The sequence below is a fragment of the Cupressus sempervirens genome, chromosome 11 (assembly GCF_028749045.1).
Source record: "Cupressus sempervirens isolate cs-2001-9-10 chromosome 11, ASM2874904v1, whole genome shotgun sequence".
Lineage (NCBI taxonomy): Eukaryota > Viridiplantae > Streptophyta > Pinopsida > Cupressales > Cupressaceae > Cupressus > Cupressus sempervirens.
In genome coordinates this window covers 603,903,664-603,924,722 of record NC_143128.1, presented here as the reverse complement: position 1 = coordinate 603,924,722, position 21,059 = coordinate 603,903,664, and the positions used below count along the sequence as shown (strand labels likewise).

Sequence of the window (21,059 nt, the reverse complement as noted above, 5' to 3'; positions counted from 1 at the left end):
GTGTAATTCTATATATAATATAAGGGTTATCTACCTTGATCTTTTCCTTTATGTCTAAGGATGTTCTTACAGGAAAAGAAAGTTTGTACTTTACACATGCTATCAAATATTGCGCAGACTCAATCTAATGATAGCAATTCCAAAGACCTTGATGATTAAGATGGATAAAGTAAGGCTCTTGAAGAAAACATCTTTGATGATTAAGATTATGAGATTCTTCGACATTAAGAGGGAGTATGACACTTCTTCGAAGGCAATGCTGGAGCTTAGAAGATTGATACTTAGAGGGAGTCTTCTTCGAAGGCAATGCTGGAGCTTAGAAGATTGATACTTAGAGGGAGTCTAGAAATCCATGTGGGTGACTGCATGATGTTGATGGGCCTACTCCTACATATCATGAGGGAGTGATGAGTTTGATAGGCATTCTTGGGAAAAGAGAATTTCTGAGGAAGTAAGAAGAGGACCTGACTTCCTAGGATCAATGTTCAGAGGGAGAATTTTTTTTGAGATGCAATCATTTGTGGATGATATCTTCTCTATGAGAAGAAGTTCTAAGAGGAATTCTTTATAATGTGCTCTCCTCTATGAGAGAGAAATATAAGGTGAAAGCCCTTTGTACCACTATTTCACATATGATATGTAATGAAAGGTGACGATCTTTCATTGACATATAAACAGAAGGTAACCATTATAAGATGACAATCTTGTGAATGGTAGACCTGTTATCATGGTTCTTTGGGCTGGATTTTTTTAGACACCATGATAACGAACAAATAGAAGGTAATTGTTTGTAAGGTGACGATCTTGCAAATGATAGGCCTGTTATCATGGACATCTCTAGATATTGCTTCGTGCATTTAGAGATCATAGATAACGAACTCATGTTATTATCATGGATATCTCTAGACATTGCTTCGGGCAATTGGAGATCATGAGTAACAAATTTTCATGTTATTATCATGGACATCTCTAGACATTGCTTCGGGCAATTAGAGATCATGAGTAACAAATTTTCATGTTATTATCATGGACATCTCTAGACATTGCTTCAAGCAATTAGAGATCATGAGTAAAAAAATTTCATGTTATTACTATGGACATCTCTAGACATTGCTTCGGGCAATTAAAGATCATAGATAACATTTTCATTATGATTACTCTAGATATTGTTTTGGACAATTAGAGATCATGATGTATGTTATTATAGTGTTCATAACATTGTGATTGTAGTTATTTGACAAGTCATTATTTTAGAGTGTTAAAGTTAGATAATATATTGTGTATAGATATCCTTGATTTTGATGTCTCATAAAATGTTTTTGTTACTTCTCCCTTGCTAAGAGGGAGTGTTGAAGTATAGCATCAGTTGAAGTAATATACTCATTACATTGAGTATTTGTATTATATGAACATTGTATTGTTTTATGTCTCATATTACTAATAAGGATATATATATATATATATATATGTATGTCTATGACTTACATAAGCTACAGGACATGACTTTGTTGTAGCCTCTTTTGGATTGATTTTATTAAAGCTACCTCATTGATGATAAATTGTCCTTAAGATAAGTATCTTATATGTATAATATATATATTATATATTATGTATTATATATATAATATATATATGATATATGTAATATAATATGTATTATATATATTATGCATTATATATTATTATATAATAATTATATTATATTATATTATATTTCATATATGGTTAATATATTAATATTATATATATGTTAGAGATGAGTTATGCATATAGTTATTTATAAACTAAATGGTGATTAACTATAGAGACATGTCTCCTCCTCACATATTATACATATATGAGATCCAAATCTGCATTTAGAAATTATCAATTACAATGGCAATGTTAGTACATTTGTAGAAACGATCTTAAGTTACTTTAACAATAATATGGTGTATCAACACAATACTAAAGGATCTCAATGGCGAAAAACTAGTTATTCAGAGTACTATATTATGACAATGCACATGTATGTGCTATAACCTCTATACTCTCTCAATCAATGAAGCTGGACGATTTACTATTTCTAACAATATGAAGTATTCCAAACAATGATATCTCCTGCAAATGATTCAAGTAACCATGTGCAATGGATCAAGACAAACTTTGTCAGTGTTAGAACTCAACAATAGTATTATAGAAATAAATAGTCAATAGACAGCTAGAGTGTTCAATAACTTCGTAATTTTTTTTCACCTCTAGCCTAGTACTTGTGTATATTCAGGACACCACCTAACTATTGGGCCTTTTTGTACCTAAAATTGAAGCATTGTGCAAGTTCTAAAATTTTAGGTTACATTGGATACAATATACTCCTCAAGCATATCTAAGGTGGCATCTAACAATCGGGCCTGTTAATCACAAATTTCAGATTGTCCAACCTTTGATATAGTTCTTGTGTGTATTCTAAACATCATCTAATAATAAGGTTTTCTTGAATTTAAAATTTTCTGCATGTTTCGAAATTTCAGCTCACTCAACATTGAATATATTCCTTGTGTGTTTAATGCTTCATCAGATAATTAGGTCTTTTGCATTTCTGATTTTTTAGTTTGCTTCCAAAATTTCATGTTTCTATTATATATTCTCACTAAAGCCAAGTTATGCATCAAGATGTGCATTTATAAAATTCAGGTTATTGACAGAGGCATACGTTCTAAAATACCAAGCTATATTTTGTTTTAAAGAAGTTACTGTCAAAATCTGCAATCTAATTTTTTGGCTTTCAATTGTCTGCCACAAAAATTGGTTCTCATTCTCATTGTTGTTAATCTACTACAGCTTACAAACTATTGATCGTAATTGATTTATTAACCAATTTCTTTGATGAATAGTTCAACTCATTCCCCATACTCCACAGAAAAACCTGATTTGGCTTGGTTACTGATCTAAGAGCTACACAAACAAAGACTGAAGGAATGCTGCATTTTAACTTCTGCCCGTGGAGCAAAGTATGTTCCAATAATTCATGGGACAGCAATTGACCACTACTTCAATTTCTTCAATCAGCACAGATTCCCGACTTGCTTTTAGGTTTGATACCAAGCTATTGAGTTCTTACTTTGATTGATTAGTCATTGAGGGCATGTTCAATGCTTATATTCTATATTCCGGGTTCACCTTCTGTCAGGCATGATTTGGGTTCAGTTTGCACCAGATCTGTGTGCCAGTTCAGTTTGCCTGCCGGCCCAGAAATATTGCTGCAATGGAAGAAATCAATACAAAAATATGCAAATGTAAGGTATCAACCGAGAAGGTGGGAGATAAGATAGTTTTGCCTGTAGCAGAGTGAATGAAATGCGAACTCTCTTCCCTTAAACAATTGCAGGAGGTTGTCACCTATTGTTTCTATCTTTTTTCTTTATTTTACTTTTAAGCTTTTTTTTCTTTTTAGTTTTCTTTTTTGTGCTTTCTAAAATTAGCATATTAAAAATGATCAAGATCACTGTTGTTTTCAATTTTGGTATGCTAAAGTTTAATATTTTGAAATATTCAATTTAGATTCTTAAATAATAAGTATACTAAATTTAGTATTTTTTATATTTATATTTTTTTTTGATAGATAATTTTTAATATTTATTTTTATTCTTGATATTTATATTCTAATAATGTTTATTTATGTAAGGCAAATTCAATTACATTTTTGATTATTCTCTCTCATGTGTGTATATAGGATTTCTACATGTTTTAACTTTTTTGTGCTAATGAATCCAAACGAATCCAACCCCCCTCCCCCCCAAAAAAGGAAAAAAAGAAAATGAAGCCGAATTGGCAAACCAAATCCTCAAATCTGAACTTGAACTGGCAACTTAGTGAAATACCCCAAACTATGTCTCAAATCTGATTTGGGTTTTCAATTCCTCACATGTTTTGCTTCATTTCATTGCAAAATAACATGCAAAGAAAATGATATAAATTTTCCAAGGAAATAAGCGATTTCAAAGAGAAATCTATTGAAAATGATTCTGATATGAAAAATGTGTGGCTTTTACATAAAATATATTGTTGTTACAATGCTAAAGCATGCGTAATGTTTACATGCAGATTACCCACCTAATTCCACTCCAATATCATCGAGCCTCTATGAGATATGATCATTTGTAGCATATGGAAGAAGATCGAATGAAATGCAAGAAGAGTTAATAATTTAAAATATTTAATTTAGATTCTTAAATAATAAGTACATAAATTGAATATATTTCATATTTTAATATTTATATGTATTTTTTATATTTATATTCTAATATTTTTTAATATATATAAGGTGAATTTAAATACACCTGTTTTTTCCGACCTTTTCTTCTTGTGGGTGTGTATATATGATTTTTACATGTTTTTTTGTGCTAATGAATCCAAACTAAACCAAACCCCTTAAAAAAAATTAATTGAATTGGCAAAACCAAATCCTCAAATCTGAACCTGAATTGGTAACTGAGTGAAATATCCTGAACTAGGATATTGTCTCAAATCTGATCCGAGTTTTCAATTCTTAACATGTATTGCTTCATTTCCTTGCAAAATAATAACATGCAAAGAAAATGATATAGATTTCCAAGGAAATAAACAATTTCAAAGACAAACCTGAAAATGATTCTGATATAAAACATACATGGCTGTTACATCAAACATATTGTTGCTACAATGCTAGAGCATTCACATAATTTAGATGCAACAAACCCACTTGATTCCACTCTAATATCATCAAGCCCCTATGAGATATGATCATTTGTAGCATATAAAAGAAGAGCGGCCAATGCAAAAGTGCAGCTGCTTCTGCAGAGGTACGCCAATACCAACAAGCAACAGCAAGTCAATATCAAGAAAACCCACAAATAATCACTACAGTATAAGACACAATCACTTACCACAATGGAGAAGTTGTTACTACACAATCACCCACAAATAGGGCTAAACATTCAATGAGAATTCACTCCCACAATGGTGCCACGAATATCTCCAAGTCACAACCAAGGACGGGATAGCTGTCCATAAAATTGAACTATGTGATTCATCTCTGAATCTTGAAGCAAATCCACCAAGGGGTTGATCAAGGTTTTCATCCAAATCACCAAACCATCTGGGATTTCCTTCCTAGGGTTTTACTGGACCTTCAAGCTCACAAAGAAAATACTCAAAATAAAAATAACAATCTCTAGAATGCCTTAACAATTCCCTTTTTACTACTTTTAGCCTTTTCCCTATTTTGAGAGAAACATTTTATATTTATTTTCTTTTATTTCATTTTCCTTCCAAAAACTGACTTTATGTTATAATTTAATGTTGACATTATAATAAAGACACTTTATTAATTTAAACTCCCTTTATTAACTTAATACTTTAGTCTGTGGGGAGAATAGAGTCTTTGGAATAGAATAGATAATAGACTAGTATTATTATTTATTTATTGACGTGCTAGGCAAAAAAGGGTATTACTCTTAGCTTATTTACAGTTTGGATGTGTAGTTTGAAATGCTATTGCATTCTTCAAAGCCGCAATGAATCACAATAGTGAACATTTCTTTGAAAAATCAAGTTGTCCCTTGGTGGCAATCTCATGCCCAACTTCTAGAGGTGATAAACCAACAAGAAATTCATACTTGGATAGATTTCAAGGCAAAAGTTTGGGCACAATATCTGATGCTGGAGCATCCTGGGTGTAAAAGCAATCTTGCATCAACCAAAAAAACATTTCATTTCAGTTGTTTGAATAAGGGTTGTCTTAATGCAGAGTTGTTGTTTGTGGAGACTTGCTACTTAGTAAGTCAGTCATACAAGCTCAAAATGTCCTAATTTCAGAGGTGGATACTCATCTTGGATATATCAGCCTACCAGTTGAGGTTCAATGCCATATCATGTGTATTCATGGATTTTTGGTGGATTTTTGGTTTGCAATTTTGGTATAGAACTTCATGCTCACCATTGGACGCCTAAATGTGCTTGGATGAGGCCCAAAAACTTGATGGATAGTGCTTGCATGCATCCGAGCTTAAAGATCAAGAGTCGAGGTTTCTGAAAAGTGGTTATAATAGCCAATCAGAGCAACGGTTCGAGAGTTATGGCCTTCCGAAGTTGGGCCAACCAAAACGTATAAAATAAATGTCAAAAATATATTTGGCCAACTTTATATGTATTGTTAGGGTTTTTCGGCCCTAGGTTAAGTTTGAGTGTCTAGAACCTCCCTGGGCGGCATAAAGTTGCCTATTTAAGAAATGCCCGAACATTGTCTAGGACAACTCTTGGTGATAGTTCGTAGCTTTGTCTAATGAAGGCGCCCATGTGGGTTAGCATATTGTAATTCTGAAGTCTATAATTCCGTATTTGTGGCGATAATAAGAAGTCCATATTTTGTTCTCCCAAATTGCCATTGTTTCTTTGTTTATGTTATGTGTTTATGGTATTAAGGGGAGCACACTTCATCAATATAATGCCTATGAAGAGCTATTGGTATGATGCCTTCATCTTCACCGACAATTGGTGAACTAGTTCCACAATAGATAGAGTAGTTAAACAGCCTTTCCACCAAGTTAAAGGTATAGGTTGTTGATGGGCTATCTTCATAATGCACTACTTTTCAGCCTTGCATGCAGCTTCTAACATCACATGTCACCCACATAATTCTATGAACCATGTTGTGGAAATGTGCACAACTTCCTACATCATGCACCACCAATCTAACCCCTAAAACTATGTCATACAGCCACACTCAATTTCTTTCTTGATGCATAACTTGTGTTGCTCTAGGTACCATTAGGTGTAGTACAAAAGATATTATAACTTTTCTGCAATCATTTTTTAGTGTGTTACTCACACAATGCCAAGGTTCATGCTACACAACTAGGAAGGCAAATTTGACTAAGTTTTACATCACATCTAAACCTATATGTGTTTCTGCACGTATGCATACAATCCATAGCGTACTGTAGTGTCATGTCCAACTCCTTAAAACACATGCAACATTTTAGTTCATGCAAGCAACCATCAAGCACAACTTCTAGATTTGTTTCATGACGAGACAACTATTGCACGAGAAGCAATCAATATATACAAGCGTTCAATTTTCACAGCCATTTAATTTTCATAGGTTTGTGATCTGCAAATACATATTTGTAACATTAGTTAGAGATAGACATAGAATAGATAGGAGAAAGTACCAGCCATATGATTTTCTCAAGAGTATGACATATATAGGATGCAATGTGCTTGAAGTAATAAAACATATGTTCTAATTTTTGTATTCTTCTTCATTGTCTCTATCCTTCTCTCTTTATTGTTTCAGCACACCTACAACACATCCAAATCCTCATTTAGAGCACTGCCCTCTGGATAACTTCAGATTTAAATTATACCTTGCACAAATTTATCTCTATGTTGTTTTCTCACCTTCAATAGCATTTAGAGCTCTAAGCCATCACTTCCTTGTAGCAAGCTTTACAAGCCTTCTTTTGAGATGGAAGGTACACAACAAAGGGCACAACCAAAGACAAGTTTAAATTTTGTTTTCTAACAAAGATTCATTCTTCATCTTCGATGGTTGCCCTTGTTAGAATATATAGTCCACCAATATAATTGAGAGGGCGTGGTGGGGGGGGGGGGGGGGGGGGTGGTGAATCAATTATCCAACTATTATCACAATTATCAACCTTATTAAATCTTAACCATATGAGCAATATAATTAGAAACCACAATAAGATACTCATGCACAATAACACCAGATATGTTAATTAGGGAAACCCTTGATCTCAGAGGGAAAATTCCAGTGGGGATGGTACCCACAAGATGATGTACTAATATAAATATTCTTTGTTAGAGGATGGACCCTGTTAGGAGATTCCAACCCTGTTAAGAGTTGTGTCAACCCTATTAGGAGTTGTAGAAGGTAGATGGCCCCACTGTCCAAATAATATCTGTATTATTCCTTGCAAAATAATAGAATTGAACTGTACTGCACCTTCCTCTTTCTCTATCCTGTCAACCAAACTTTTGCTCCTAATCTCGATACCAGATCACAAACTTTGCATCCAATAATCCCTTGGATCACTTACTTGCATTTACCAAATACTCTTCTATTGTTCGCACTTGCTTGATCACTTCGCAAACTCCATACATACTTACAAACAAGGAAAATACTTTCTTTTATACCAAGTCCTCAAAACAATTCCTTGAGTCGGCCTTGAAGCTTTCCAAAATAATTATAATAGGACCACAATAGATAATTAATTATTTCGTAATCACGATAGTACTGTCGACTCACGGTCCATACAAATCTTCACACATGCAACTTTAGGACTTGTACACTTACTGATGTCATCATCAGACTGTCTCTTATCATTGTATAACTTTGCATCTCCAAATTATATCTTTGTTAAAAGATATAATATGATCATCAAAAACTGCTTTTCAAGTACTCTGTTTCTGTAATACTCTCTGTAAATCACTTATAACTACCATATCTATTCGACTTAGGTTAAATGCACTTAACCTCATCATCAGGACATTATGAGGAACACATCATTATCTTCGCGTCATCTGATTATCAAACTCTACCAGTACGACCAGGATATTTGTTTGCTACTTTGCTAGTCTTCACAAAAATACTACTATGTTGACATCAATGACAAACACAGTCATGAATGCAACATGTCAATACTGTCACATGTTTTCCAATGCTTACAATACTCTCCCAAAGGAATACCATCGGCATTCATGCTAACAATCTCCCCCTTTGGCATTGATGGCAACATAGATGAAAAACATCTAGGTTCCAAGAATACCAAACAATACTCTGCTGCTATTGTTGTCTCATCTTTTTAATTCTCCTCATTAATCAAATCTGAAATCCTCTAAAACATTGCTTTGTTTTGGATTGCATCAATTGTTCCCATACTAAACAACTCTCAGCTTCTCCCCCATTCATAAAAAACTCTTCATGTTGTATATCTCCCCAATAGAGATAATTCCTTTTCTTTTCTTACATGAATCTTTCTAAATCTCCCTAATACAGATATGTTCAACTGTCTCTCCCCCATTCAACTAGAGGATGTTTTTCATGTACATATCTCCCCCATTGACATCAATGACAAGGGCCTCATTATGTCAATTGATTTATCTAAGTCTTCATTCAGCTCAAGTGTCCAAAGACACTGTTCAAGACCAATTACCAAGAGTCCTAGATGACTTTTCTCATCTCAGATACTCCCCCATACAGAAAGCATCAACATTTAGTCTAGTCAAACAATAGTGCTCTGTACTACTGGACTTATGCAATCTCTGCATCATCTATTCTGAAGTAGGTAGGAAATAACCCCAAGCATACCTCTCAAGCACTCAAATGTATCTTTAGGCAAAGGTTTTGTAAAGATATCTGCAATCTTATCTTTAGTACTAACATATTCCAATTTGATTTCTTTTTCTTCTACCTTCTCTCTCAAAACATGGTACTTAATAGATATATGCTTAGTCTTAGAATGCAATACAAGATTCTTAGACATACTTACTGTACTTGTGTTATCACAATATATGATAAGTATTGAAAATTCTATCCCAATATCCTTCAACATCTGCTAAATCCACATCACTTGATTGTACTTATTTGTTGTTGCTACATACTCTGCCTCAACTGTACTTTGCGAAATACAATGTTGTTTCTTGCTTAGCTAAGAAAACCAATCTTCCTCCAAGAAAGAATGCTCCACCACCAGTGCTTTGTTTGTCATCCATACTACCTACGCAATCCGCATCAGTATAAGCACATAAAGTGAAATCACTTGATTTGTCATTCCATATTGCATAATCAGATGTTCCTTTCAAATATCTGAATAAAATCTTTACTGCTGCAAAGTGATATTCCTTAGGATCACCTTGAAATCTTGCTACAATCCCAACTGCATTTGCTACATCTAGTCTAGTGTGAGTTAGATATTGCTAACCTCAAATCATGGATCTATACTTCTTCTACTCAACTCTAGGTGTTTCATCCTTGCTAGATAACTTGTGACCAGTTATCATTGGTGTAACAACAAGCTTACAATTTTCCAATCCAAACCTTTTCAACAAGTTTTTCGAATACTTGGCTTGTAAAATGTAAATGCATTCACTGTTTTGCATAATCTGTAATCCTAGAAAGAACTTCATCTCGCCTATCATGCTCATCTCAAGCTCATTCTTCATTTCTAAAATAAAACTTATCACTTGCTTCATCATTGCCTCCAAATATTATGTGATCAACAAATATTACTATTATCAACAAACCATTCTCAATTTATTTTAAATACAAGTTACTATTTGTCGTATCTTTAGCAAATCCAAGTTTTGCCAAATACTTATCCAACCTTGCATACCAGGTTCTAGGTGCATGCTTTAGACCATACAAAGCTTTCCTCAATCTATGTACCATATCTTTTTCTCCTGTCAAAGGGAAACCTTCAGGTTGCTCAATGTATACCTCTCCTTCAAGTTCTTCATTCGAGAAGGCTGATTTGACATCCATCTGATACACTTTGAATTTCTTATTCGCTGCATAAGCTAAGAACATTCTCAATGCTTCCATTATAGCTACGAGGGCATATGTCTACTCATAATCTATTCCTTCTTGTTGTGAATATCCTTTCAATACAGACCTTGTTCCTTACAGCTTTGCCTTGTTCATTCATCTTGTTTTTGAATACTCATTTAGTTCCAATGACATTCTTGTCCTTAGGTCTAGGAAGTAATTCCCATGTTTCATTCTTCACAATCTGATCTAATTCTTCCTTCATTGCTTGAATCCAATGATCATCTTTGCAAGCTTCATCTACACTCTTAGGTTTAACTTGAAAAATCAAACATAATTCCTCATTAATTATGTTTCTTATCATCACTCCTTTGTCTGTGCTTCCAATTATCTACTCTGGTGAGTGATTCTTTGTCATGTTTCTATTAGAGGTAGGAGTTACTAACTCAACTCTTACTTCTTCTATTGGTTGAGATCTCTATTCTCCTCTTTGCTCAATAATTTGCACATCATTCTGCAGATCATTGTTAGTCTCAAAGAAAACTTCAACATTCTCATGGTTAGCCTTTGGATCAACAATAGTCACTAAAGCTATCTCTTCAACTACTTCCTCTTTCTTAATCAATTCAAGCTCATTATCTTTATCATCACAGTCATTCAAGAATCTTTTCATACTTGCTTTAAATTCTTCATCATTATCCGAAAGTGAACTCTTTCTAGTTTTTCTTACTCTCTTAGGACATCTGGACGAAAAATGACCAAACTCTTTATGTCCAACAAAAAAAAAAATTCATGCCTTTTGGCTCTCTTTGCATAAGCAAATCCATACCTTCTTTGATATTCTTATCTTCTTTAGATCTAGATATGTCTTTACATGTGTTTTATTCTTTTGTATGCAACAAAAGTATTCCGGTTCTGGAAACTCAATTCTCATCTTTGTACACAATTCTAATATCTCACCAAGAAACTCCATCTTCTAGGTGTCAAAACTTTTTCTATCTAACTTAGGACTATGATCTCCCAAAGATGTTAAGCTTTCTCTTCAAGTACCTGACACTCTGATACCAATTGTTAGAATATGTAGTCCACCAATATAACTGAGAGGGGTGGGGGGTGAATCAGTTAGCCAACTATTACCACAATTATCAACCTTATTAAATCTTAACCATATGAGCAATATAATCAGAAACCACAATAAGATACTCATGCACAATAACACCAAATATGTTAACTAGGGAAACCTTGATCAAAGAGAAAACCCCGGTGGGGATGGTACCCACAAGATGATGTACTAATATAAATATTCCTTGTTAGAGGATGGACCTTGTTAGGAGTCTATGAAAACATTCAATACATATTAGTTCCTATTAGGGGACTTTGAATCCCTATTAGGGGATTTCAACATTGTTAGGAGTTTTAGAAGGCAAATGGACCCACTATCCAAACACCTGCAAGGGCAAGACCAATTAACCCACTATCCAATTGATCTTTGTATTATTCCTTGCAGAGTAATAGAATTAAATTGTACTTTTCCTTCCTCTTTCTCTGTCCTGTCAACCAAACTTCTACTCGTTCTGATTTTGATACCAAATCACAAACTTCGCATCCAATTATCCCTTGGATCCCTTACTTGCATTTACCAAATACTCTACTCTTGTTCGCACTTGCTTGATCACTTCGCAAACTCCATACATACTTACAAACAAGGAAAATACTTTCCTTTATACCAAGTCCTCAAAACAATTTCTTGAGTCGGCCTTAAGGCTTTCCTAATTTATTATAATAGGACCACAATAAGATAATTAATTATTTCGTATCACGATAATATTGTAGGCTCACAATCTATAAAACTCTTCACACATGTGGCTTCAGGACTTGCGCACTTATTGACGTCATCATTAGACTGTCCTTTATCACTGTATAACTTCGCATCTCCAAATTATTTCTCTATTAAAAGATATAATATGATCATCAAAAACTACTTTTTAGGTACTCTGTTTCTACATTGCTCTCTGTAAATCACTTTTAACTAGCGTATCTCTTCGACTTAGGTTATGCGCACTTAACCTCGCCATCAGGAGACTGTGAGGAACACGTCCTTAACTTCGTGTAATCTGATTGTCAAATCTCTGTTCATACGACCACGATCTTTGTCTACTACTTTGTCAATCTTCACAGAAATATTGCTATGTTGACATCAATGACAAACACAGTCATGAATGCAACATGTCAATACTGTCACATGTTCTCCAATATACTCCCCCAAAGAAATGCCATTAACATTCATGCTAACAAGGTTGCCCTGTTCTTTCATACAACTTCGTCATCATCCAAGAAGGAAACTCTATTCCAAATGAATCCATTAAGAGTCGAGCCCTCTAATATGGAAAGGAAATGAATTATCATGCTTACAAAAAGTACACATAACATTCTATCAATGAATTTCAGGTCCTGAAATCAAATATGGCAGATCCTTCTTGCCAAGAAGACCTCACAATGTAAACTTTTATGATTCATTTAGGTAAATCATTCCAACACTTTATAAATCCTTAGCTCTATCTCATAAACAAAGACTATTTTGTCAACACTAGGGAAGTTCTATTCACTTACAATTGTCAAAATAATTATGAATTTGTGGATCTTTTCTTTAGTAATGACAGCCAAAAGAACTTGATTTAATGGAAGTCATTAGATGATCTGCAGTTGGCTATTTTAGCGCACCCATAATCCAATTGCTTATGTCTTGTAAGAGTTCCATCAAATTTACTACAAAGCAATTCCAGAGTACAGTTGATTGTGATGTCACTCCTTTGAATTCCTATAATTAAAAACTTGAAACACCTTATCAATATGACCACAAGATCATATTTGACTTCTGCAAGAACTAACAGTAAACAAGGATAGTAAAGTGCATAAAACCATTTCTTCCTCCATTAGTTCTTCATTCTCTAGTAGACAAGTAATTGAAAAGGGTAATCTGCCCAGGTTTCTCAATCTTTCCATCATTTAGGATGCCAAGGTAAATAATGCTGGCAAGCTTTGTCCTAAAGCAATCAAATCTCTTGTTGATGCATATTCCGATATATTTGATGATCTTTAATGGATCCCTCCTTTGATGGTCATTCAATAGTGTGTTGAACTAGCATCAAGTTCTCAATCACCCTATTGACTGCCTTACCGCACTACACCCATTGATAGTGCTAAGATGGAGAGACAAATCAAGAAGATGCTCAAAGAGGGAAGGATCCAAATTAACACATATCTTTGCAGATTCCCGTCATCATTTCAAAGAATGAGGATAACAAGTGAAAAATAGTCACAATTTTTTATTCTTTCAACAAGATAACTGTGAGGAACTGATAGCCACCTCCCAGAATTGATGATCATTTCAACAGTACTCAATTAGCTCTAAGGCCCCTAGTAAGTCACTGAGCTTGGCTTCTGGATATCATCAAATCCACATGGAGCCCTTCGATGTGTGGAAGACATATTAGAAGACCATATTTGGACTCTACTTGTTAGTTATTCCTTTTTGGCCTCATCAATGCCCTCGTAAGATTCATGTATATGATATATCATGTTTCTTAAGAACATCTTATTAAATTATTGTCTGAATTGATGACATCTTAGTCTAGAGAAAGTCCTATGATACCAATAATTCTGGATCTTTATCTTCATCATCTCCAAGAAAGGATGTAGAAATCATTGTTTGGTCAAACCTTGATTAAGTATTTGGGATTCCTCATTCACGTCCATGGAATACGTACAGACCTACATATACCATAAAATAAAAGGTCATTTATGAGTAGTCCATTTCATCCAACATTTCACCTGCAAAGAGCTTTCTATGAGGAATGAACTTCTTTTGAGTGCTCATTCATATCTACTTGCCTTTTTCCTGCCGTCTTCATCAAGGCACCAGTCAAATGAATCTTAGTTGGAGCTCATAGGTCACTAAAGGTTTTTCTAATGTCAAATAGGCTTTTTTCTCTACTCTATGTCTTGATTTCTCTTGCAATAAGTATTTGAAGCTGAAATTAATGATTTATGATATGAAATAAGAACAATATCTAAGAAAGGGGGATTTATTGGTGTATCACTATGCTCCATTGTCAAAAGCCAAGTTCAATTACAGCACACATGACAAAGAATTTTATGATTTGATCCAAGTAATCAAGTAGCAGTGTCATTATACTCTCAAAATGAGTGTCATTCTGGATATTGATTGCTAACCATTTCATTTTTTCGGACTCTCAATCTGAGGGGTGAATGACAGGAACCAAGCAAACAAATACCAGAACCAGCCAATTCTCTATCATTTATAGGCTTTAAGAAAACCAGTTTTCGAAATGGGTATCTTATACTTAACATCCCTGTTTTTTCTTCTTGTGTTCCCTGGAATTGACTTGTAGTAAATAATGTTTTTCATCTGTGAAATATAGATGCATGTTAATTTTTTCTAATGAAACTACAATCTTTATCTGATGTAATAGGCCATTATATATAGATCTCAAAAGCCAAAATTTGTAGAGACCCTTGTATGACTCTATTGTTTTTTTTTTTTGACTGATAAGGTGCACACAATGAGTAGAAAAGTAGCATGGCCATGGCTAACATACCCAAGATTATTGAAACACATGTTGGAAACTCAAATAAGGACCATCCATTGGCTGTCATGGCCCAGGAGATTTTAGAAAGCTCTTACATACCGAACAAACCTTGTAATGCCTGGTGGCTGCTAATTAACTGTTGTCCTTGCAGATCCTTTTCGCCTTATGCAGGAGTTTCAAGCACTTTTTTGGCTTCAATGCTGCTAGGCAATAATCTGTTTTGGTATAGCTTCAATGCTGTTCATGAATGGGCCAACATTATTTGATTCCTTTGTTAATTCTAAAGTGGTTCTTTGAGGGCATTTTCATTGCGGGTTTGTTGAACTTTACAAAGTATATCCTTGTTTCTAGGATTTTTTCCTAATTAAAGTAGTGATGTCTAACATTCCCTTGTATAGCCAGTATCTAGCTAAATAAAGTTCATGGAGCTTTAGGCCATTTCTGCTAAGCAGTTCTTTGGCCCCTTATGGAATTCTATAGCTGGGGGTATGTTATATTTTTCCATCATTGTATATATTTTTCATTGTTCATTATTTAATTTTTATTCTCTTTTAACAGCAATTTTTTTGGGGCTCTATCCAGCTAGTCTAAAACGTTAGAAAATATTACAATAGTAATATCAAGATGACAATTACTGTTCATCCAAAACGCCAGCAGCACTAATTTCACACATTCCATCATAAACTAAAAACCAGGATAATGGGAAAGTACTATTAAAGCCAGTCATCTTTTGAAACCATAAGATAAAATAATTTTTTAATGTCCAATAAGAGACCACCAAAAGCGTTTAAGGGACTGTGAGATCATAAGAAAGCCCAAAATACTAAATAACAAGTGCAAAATCAAAGAAGCTTCCTGCATCATAGGGAGAGTAGACATGAAATCCATAAAAGACAAAAAAAATTAGTATACAAAGCTCCTACAAAAGAACAATGAGGAGAAGGATGAAGAACCACAAGCACTATTGCCACTGTACAGTTCTAAAAGAAGCTCACTTTCCAACTCCTCTACCCACTTTGGCCCCTGTACCAACATGAATAAAGGTTGAGGTCCCTTCTTTACGTGGCACGAGTTGCTAGCAGTGAAACCCTGACACCATTAACCAGTTCTAGACACTTGGTCACTCTTTGCACAGCATTATTCCCAAACATTGGGGAGATTTAATCATTCACAATCTCTAGGAGCCTATTGAGAATGGGTGACCTCAAGATGACTATCCACCTTCACACTCTAACAATAATCCTGCAAAGATGCATATAATGGTTGACAAAGACCACCACTTTTATCACCCCTAGTTTACTCTTTACTCTTTTTGTTCCCATCACCATATAGTTTTCAAAATCCATCTGCAAATGATGATATGGTGCCATCCCTTGAAGACAAGGGTCACTGGGGCCCTTCTTCCTACTTCTAGCTATGACTGGCAAACACTAATGCGACCAAACATACATCCATGTAGAAAGCCAACCCATAGGCACCACCTACTCATAGCTGAACACAGAACTACAGTATGCCATGCTACATTCTACATTTGTTAAAAAAGCCATCACATGAATAGCCTTACAGCTAAAAACACCGAAGCGATATGAATGGTAACATGAACTCAAATAAAAAATGAGGCAATCATAATAAAGATCTTTTGTAAGGGAAGCTAACCTCACATAGCTTGGAGACTGATTATATGATGTAAAGGCAATGATACCCTGAAAATAAAATTTCATCGTTTCTTCAAAAGCTCAAGTTTCACCAGACTTTTGTCCTTTTCATTTATATTCACCAGATCCTCACATCTTGTTGAGCCATTAGAAAATAGACTGGTTATAGAGTCAGTCAAAATCCCATGATTTGCTTAGGGTCTGCTGCTCTATTTCCTTCACTAAGAACATGACCGAAAGAAAATTCCTTCTTAAGCTGCATAGCACCATGTAGCATAATCTTGTCTGCTAATTATTATAAGTCACTATTCAAACCCGCAATAATAAATTGTGATTCACCTTCTGGGATTCCACTAGAATAATGGAGAAATCTCTCATGTTCACCAATTGCAGATCTTCAGCCCCGACAATCCATTCCACCTTATTATTCATTTAGTTCCAAAGAAAAAGGATTCACCAGTTATGAAGCTGCATTTCTCAACTCTAAAGACAACCCTAGCACTTTCCTTACCCAGGATACCTTGTCACTTTCCTTTCCTTTCTCTTGCTCAATTAACAAGGATTATTTATTATCTTTTTTGTAGTTTACTAAATGGTCTTGTTGATAAAGTCCTAGAGATTCTACAACAAATCAATGCATTTTTATAAGGAAGGCTTGTCAATCTTTACCAGTGTCCTTGTGATCTGTGCCAAACATGGAACTTAGCAACAGTTGTATATTCTTGGACCAGAAAAAAACATTCTTGAATGTGACATTTATAACCGAAATGTTTTGGAGAGACTTTAACAGCAATATATTGTCCATCTCCAGTAGACTATGTTTCAACTACTGATCTTTTTAAATTGTCTTCTTCAACTCTTTCACTTCAGTTTCTATCCATAATTGTTCATTTCGTTCCTGTGTGTGACCTTAATACATTTTGATAGTGATGCCTAGTTTTTCATGCTCTGTTTTTGAGCTGAAAAAGTCAAAACAGAATATTTTTTCTTTTATCACTCAAGTCTGCCCAAGAAAAAGGATATTCACATATGTTACCTTGAGTCTCCAAGACGGGGGATAGAGAAATAGGTTATTGGAACTTTTTAATTTTCCGAAGCAAGGGACAACAAGGCATTTATATATATAGGGGAATTAAAAACATATAGGAAAATCTGAAATTTCAAATATATTCACATGATATAACCTAATAACAATCATCGTTGCAGCATAATAACATCGGTAATACTAAAATTAATGTCTCTTTCCAAAGGTAACAAATGTTTCACACTTGATTATGTGTGGGTGCCAACTTACAAAATGGCCTAGTACATGTGACCCACTTATCCACTTTCCACAATGAAAAATTCAATATTAGCTCTCTTGGGCACACCATTAGCCTAAAACAACAATGTTAAGTCCCTAAAAGCTAAGATTACATTCATTATCTATCCAAGGCACTCATCAATTCTGGTTTACTGATTATAACTTGCTTGTGCACTTGAAAGGTATAAATTGTCTTGGAATTCACTTGATTTTTCTTGTCCTTGCCTCTTGGTCATTTATAGTAGACCATTTTAAACTTGTAAAGTTCAACAAAAGTCAAAGGGAAATTTGAAGTATTTGTGGGCATTGTAAATTGTTTCTTGACATGTGGAGAAATCATTGGTTCATGTAATGATGATCTAGAGAACTAATGAAGTGGGTGTTAGATTGGAGATGGTGGGCTTATTTTGGGTTTTGTGTATAATAGAGCAATGAATTTTCTAATCCTTGAAATGTGTGAAGATTAATATTAGAAAATTGACTTGCTTTACGGTTGTCATTCCCAAAAATTGCTGTCTGTTCTCGAGGTGGGCAAAGGTTTCTGGAACAAAAGTAGAGTGTTTCCAAGTTTTTGGGACAGTTTCTAACATTCTTGCATGACAAGGGATTAATTGGAAACATTTATAGTTGTCCCCCAAACCTCGAAATTGTTTGTCTTTGGTAGGGTGGAAACATGCTTCTGGGTAACAATGATCTTTACATTTCTTCTCAAACGGCTCTTTGAAATTGATAAAGTGTTCAAATTGCAGTTCCTTTTTTCGTTTCCTTTAAATTCCTACATTTCAAACCAGCAACAACTTCTTTTACCTCCCACGGCTGCATATTTTTGCACACGATAGGGTTTTAGCTCATGTCTTTCTTAGAAGAGTTCTAAACTAGTATCGAGTTTTTGCTCATGGGTCACAATTTGTTTTTGCTTGTCGGCATTATTTATAAAGGCATCTTGTCAATTTTCTTTGGCTCTCACGTCGTTTTTCTAAGATGGCTCTATGAGCCTAATCTTGCTTTTGTTTGAGGTGTCATGTCCTCTTTTTAGCTCGTGAGCTTGCCTCCTTATGTGTTATGGCCGCAAATTTTGAAGGAGCTACATTTTTTGAATGCTCTGTTAACATTCCATGGATGGGATTTCTTTGACATCTGTAAGATAGTCTATCATTAGAGGCTAGGTGGTTTTTCATAATTTTATAGAAATCATGGATTTTTATGGGTCTGTATGATTTCTCCCACAACAAAACACGTTTTTGTACAAGAGTTTTACTTGATTCATGGTTACCGGTTTTCATCTTTTGCACCATTTTCATAAAATTGTGGGTTCTTTCTTTGTTGGAGGGCTTTTTGATCTTTTCCACTAAAAATCATGATTTATGTTTGTACTTTCTCGCTTTTGTGAATTTTTCTCCAAAAAATTGTGGGAGGTTTTTGAATGATTTTCCTAAAAATGGTTGTCAATTTTACCTTTTTCACTAAATGAAGGTTTTGTTGATTTTTCTGTAAAAGAATGGGTGACCTCAGAATCACATCAAAGGTTTGATGATTTTTCCACAAAATTTGTCATTTCTTGTAGTTGTTTTGGGTCACACCTAGAGTTGTTGGGTTGAATGGCGTTCATTTGCAAAAGTTTTTGCTGATTTTTTTAGAAACAAATAGCTGTTTTTTTTAGTGGAGGTACTAAAGATTTCTCTTTCAAAATCGTGGTTTTACTATCAAAAGTTGATCTTGATGTCCTTGGCTACAAGGAGGGATAACTTTGTTACCCAACATCAAGTTGGAAGGATTGTGGTTATCTTGGTCATATCTAGAAGCTCTACAAAACTAGGAAGGGTCTCAATAGTAGGCCCATGTCGCAGAGTGTTTTGAAGAGAAGGGAGACGCCTTGTATACATCTGTGAATAAAAGTCCTGCAAATATGACTTTTGTAGGTTAGGTAGTTAGACTTAGAATAATGACCATTAAGGGAGTTTATTGAAATAATATTGTAATGTTTCTGTAATGGTCATCTTGGTTTAGTAAGTTCCTATTTCTGTTGTTTACAATTGTATTTCTTTTAGATATACCATCTTGTGAATCTTTAATATATAAAGCCTTTTTTGTCTATTGTATGTATGCCTTTTATAACTTGAGGGATCAATGGTTACATTGATTTCATCTACAAGGATGCAATACTTTTCAACAAAATATGCTCCCCAAAGTTTTTGGGATGGGGGGCAATAGGACGCATTTCCAATATGGGAGTTACTTTTTGCCATTTTTTAGGGGATGGTAGGGGATCGAACGACTTAAACATCACACTAATGCTTCATTCCTAGAGTAAAAGTGTTAAATAGTCAAAGTTTGACTTACTTTTCCAAGCTTAATTTCTTGGTTAGTGTGTGATGTTTAAGGCTGGTCGTAGGGGATGGCTATAAAGAAAATAAGAAAATTTGTAAAATATAAGAAAATTTCATATAGTCATGTGATAACATTTATATAGCATATTTAATATACATCATGGAACCCCTATGAGCATAAATATTCCTACGTAATTGAATATGAATTATAATGTTATTTATATAATATATTTACATATGAACATGCATTAACAAACACACTTTTGATGCAGGAGCATCTAGTGGTATAAGGGCAATCCTATATCACCAAAAAATATGCTTAGTGTTAGTTTCTATTTAATGTGTTTATATTTCTGGATACCCATTTGGGCCAAATAGAGATCCCAACTCTCATAGTTTCACTCTTGGTTTTCTGGGTTGGTGTATTTTAGCACCTCCAGATGTGTTAATGCAGAAAAATAGATTATTTTGTAATTGAGCCATAATTATGATGAGTTAGAGGGTGTAAGTTGGAGGGATGATTGTAACTGTAATTTAAAGCGTTCCAGAAAAAGAATCTGGTCAAAAGGCTTTACGATTTGAAAGTTATTGCACTTTTAAGTTGCATGGAGACCCCCTAAGAATGCTTCAAAGTTA

At 34.4% G+C, this 21,059-nt stretch overlaps 1 protein-coding gene and 1 long non-coding RNA gene across 7 annotated transcripts in view; one reads left to right on the top strand and one right to left on the bottom strand.

The window, feature by feature from the left end:
• Positions 1-21,059, bottom strand: part of LOC149531131 (cold-responsive protein kinase 1-like) — a 49,529-nt gene that overhangs the window by 13,324 nt on the left and 15,146 nt on the right. The gene's annotated exons all lie outside the window — the stretch shown is intronic.
• The window catches only part of LOC149531132 (uncharacterized), a 45,425-nt gene that overhangs the window by 12,931 nt on the left and 11,435 nt on the right, over positions 1-21,059 (top strand). For 2 of the 3 annotated variants that reach the window (XR_016359120.1, XR_016359119.1), the window contains exons 2-3: positions 2,874-3,072; positions 3,170-3,370. This is a non-coding gene — a long non-coding RNA (uncharacterized LOC149531132). The remainder of the gene's footprint in view (positions 1-2,873; positions 3,073-3,169; positions 3,371-21,059) is intronic. The other variant, XR_016359121.1, reaches the window with a different exon arrangement.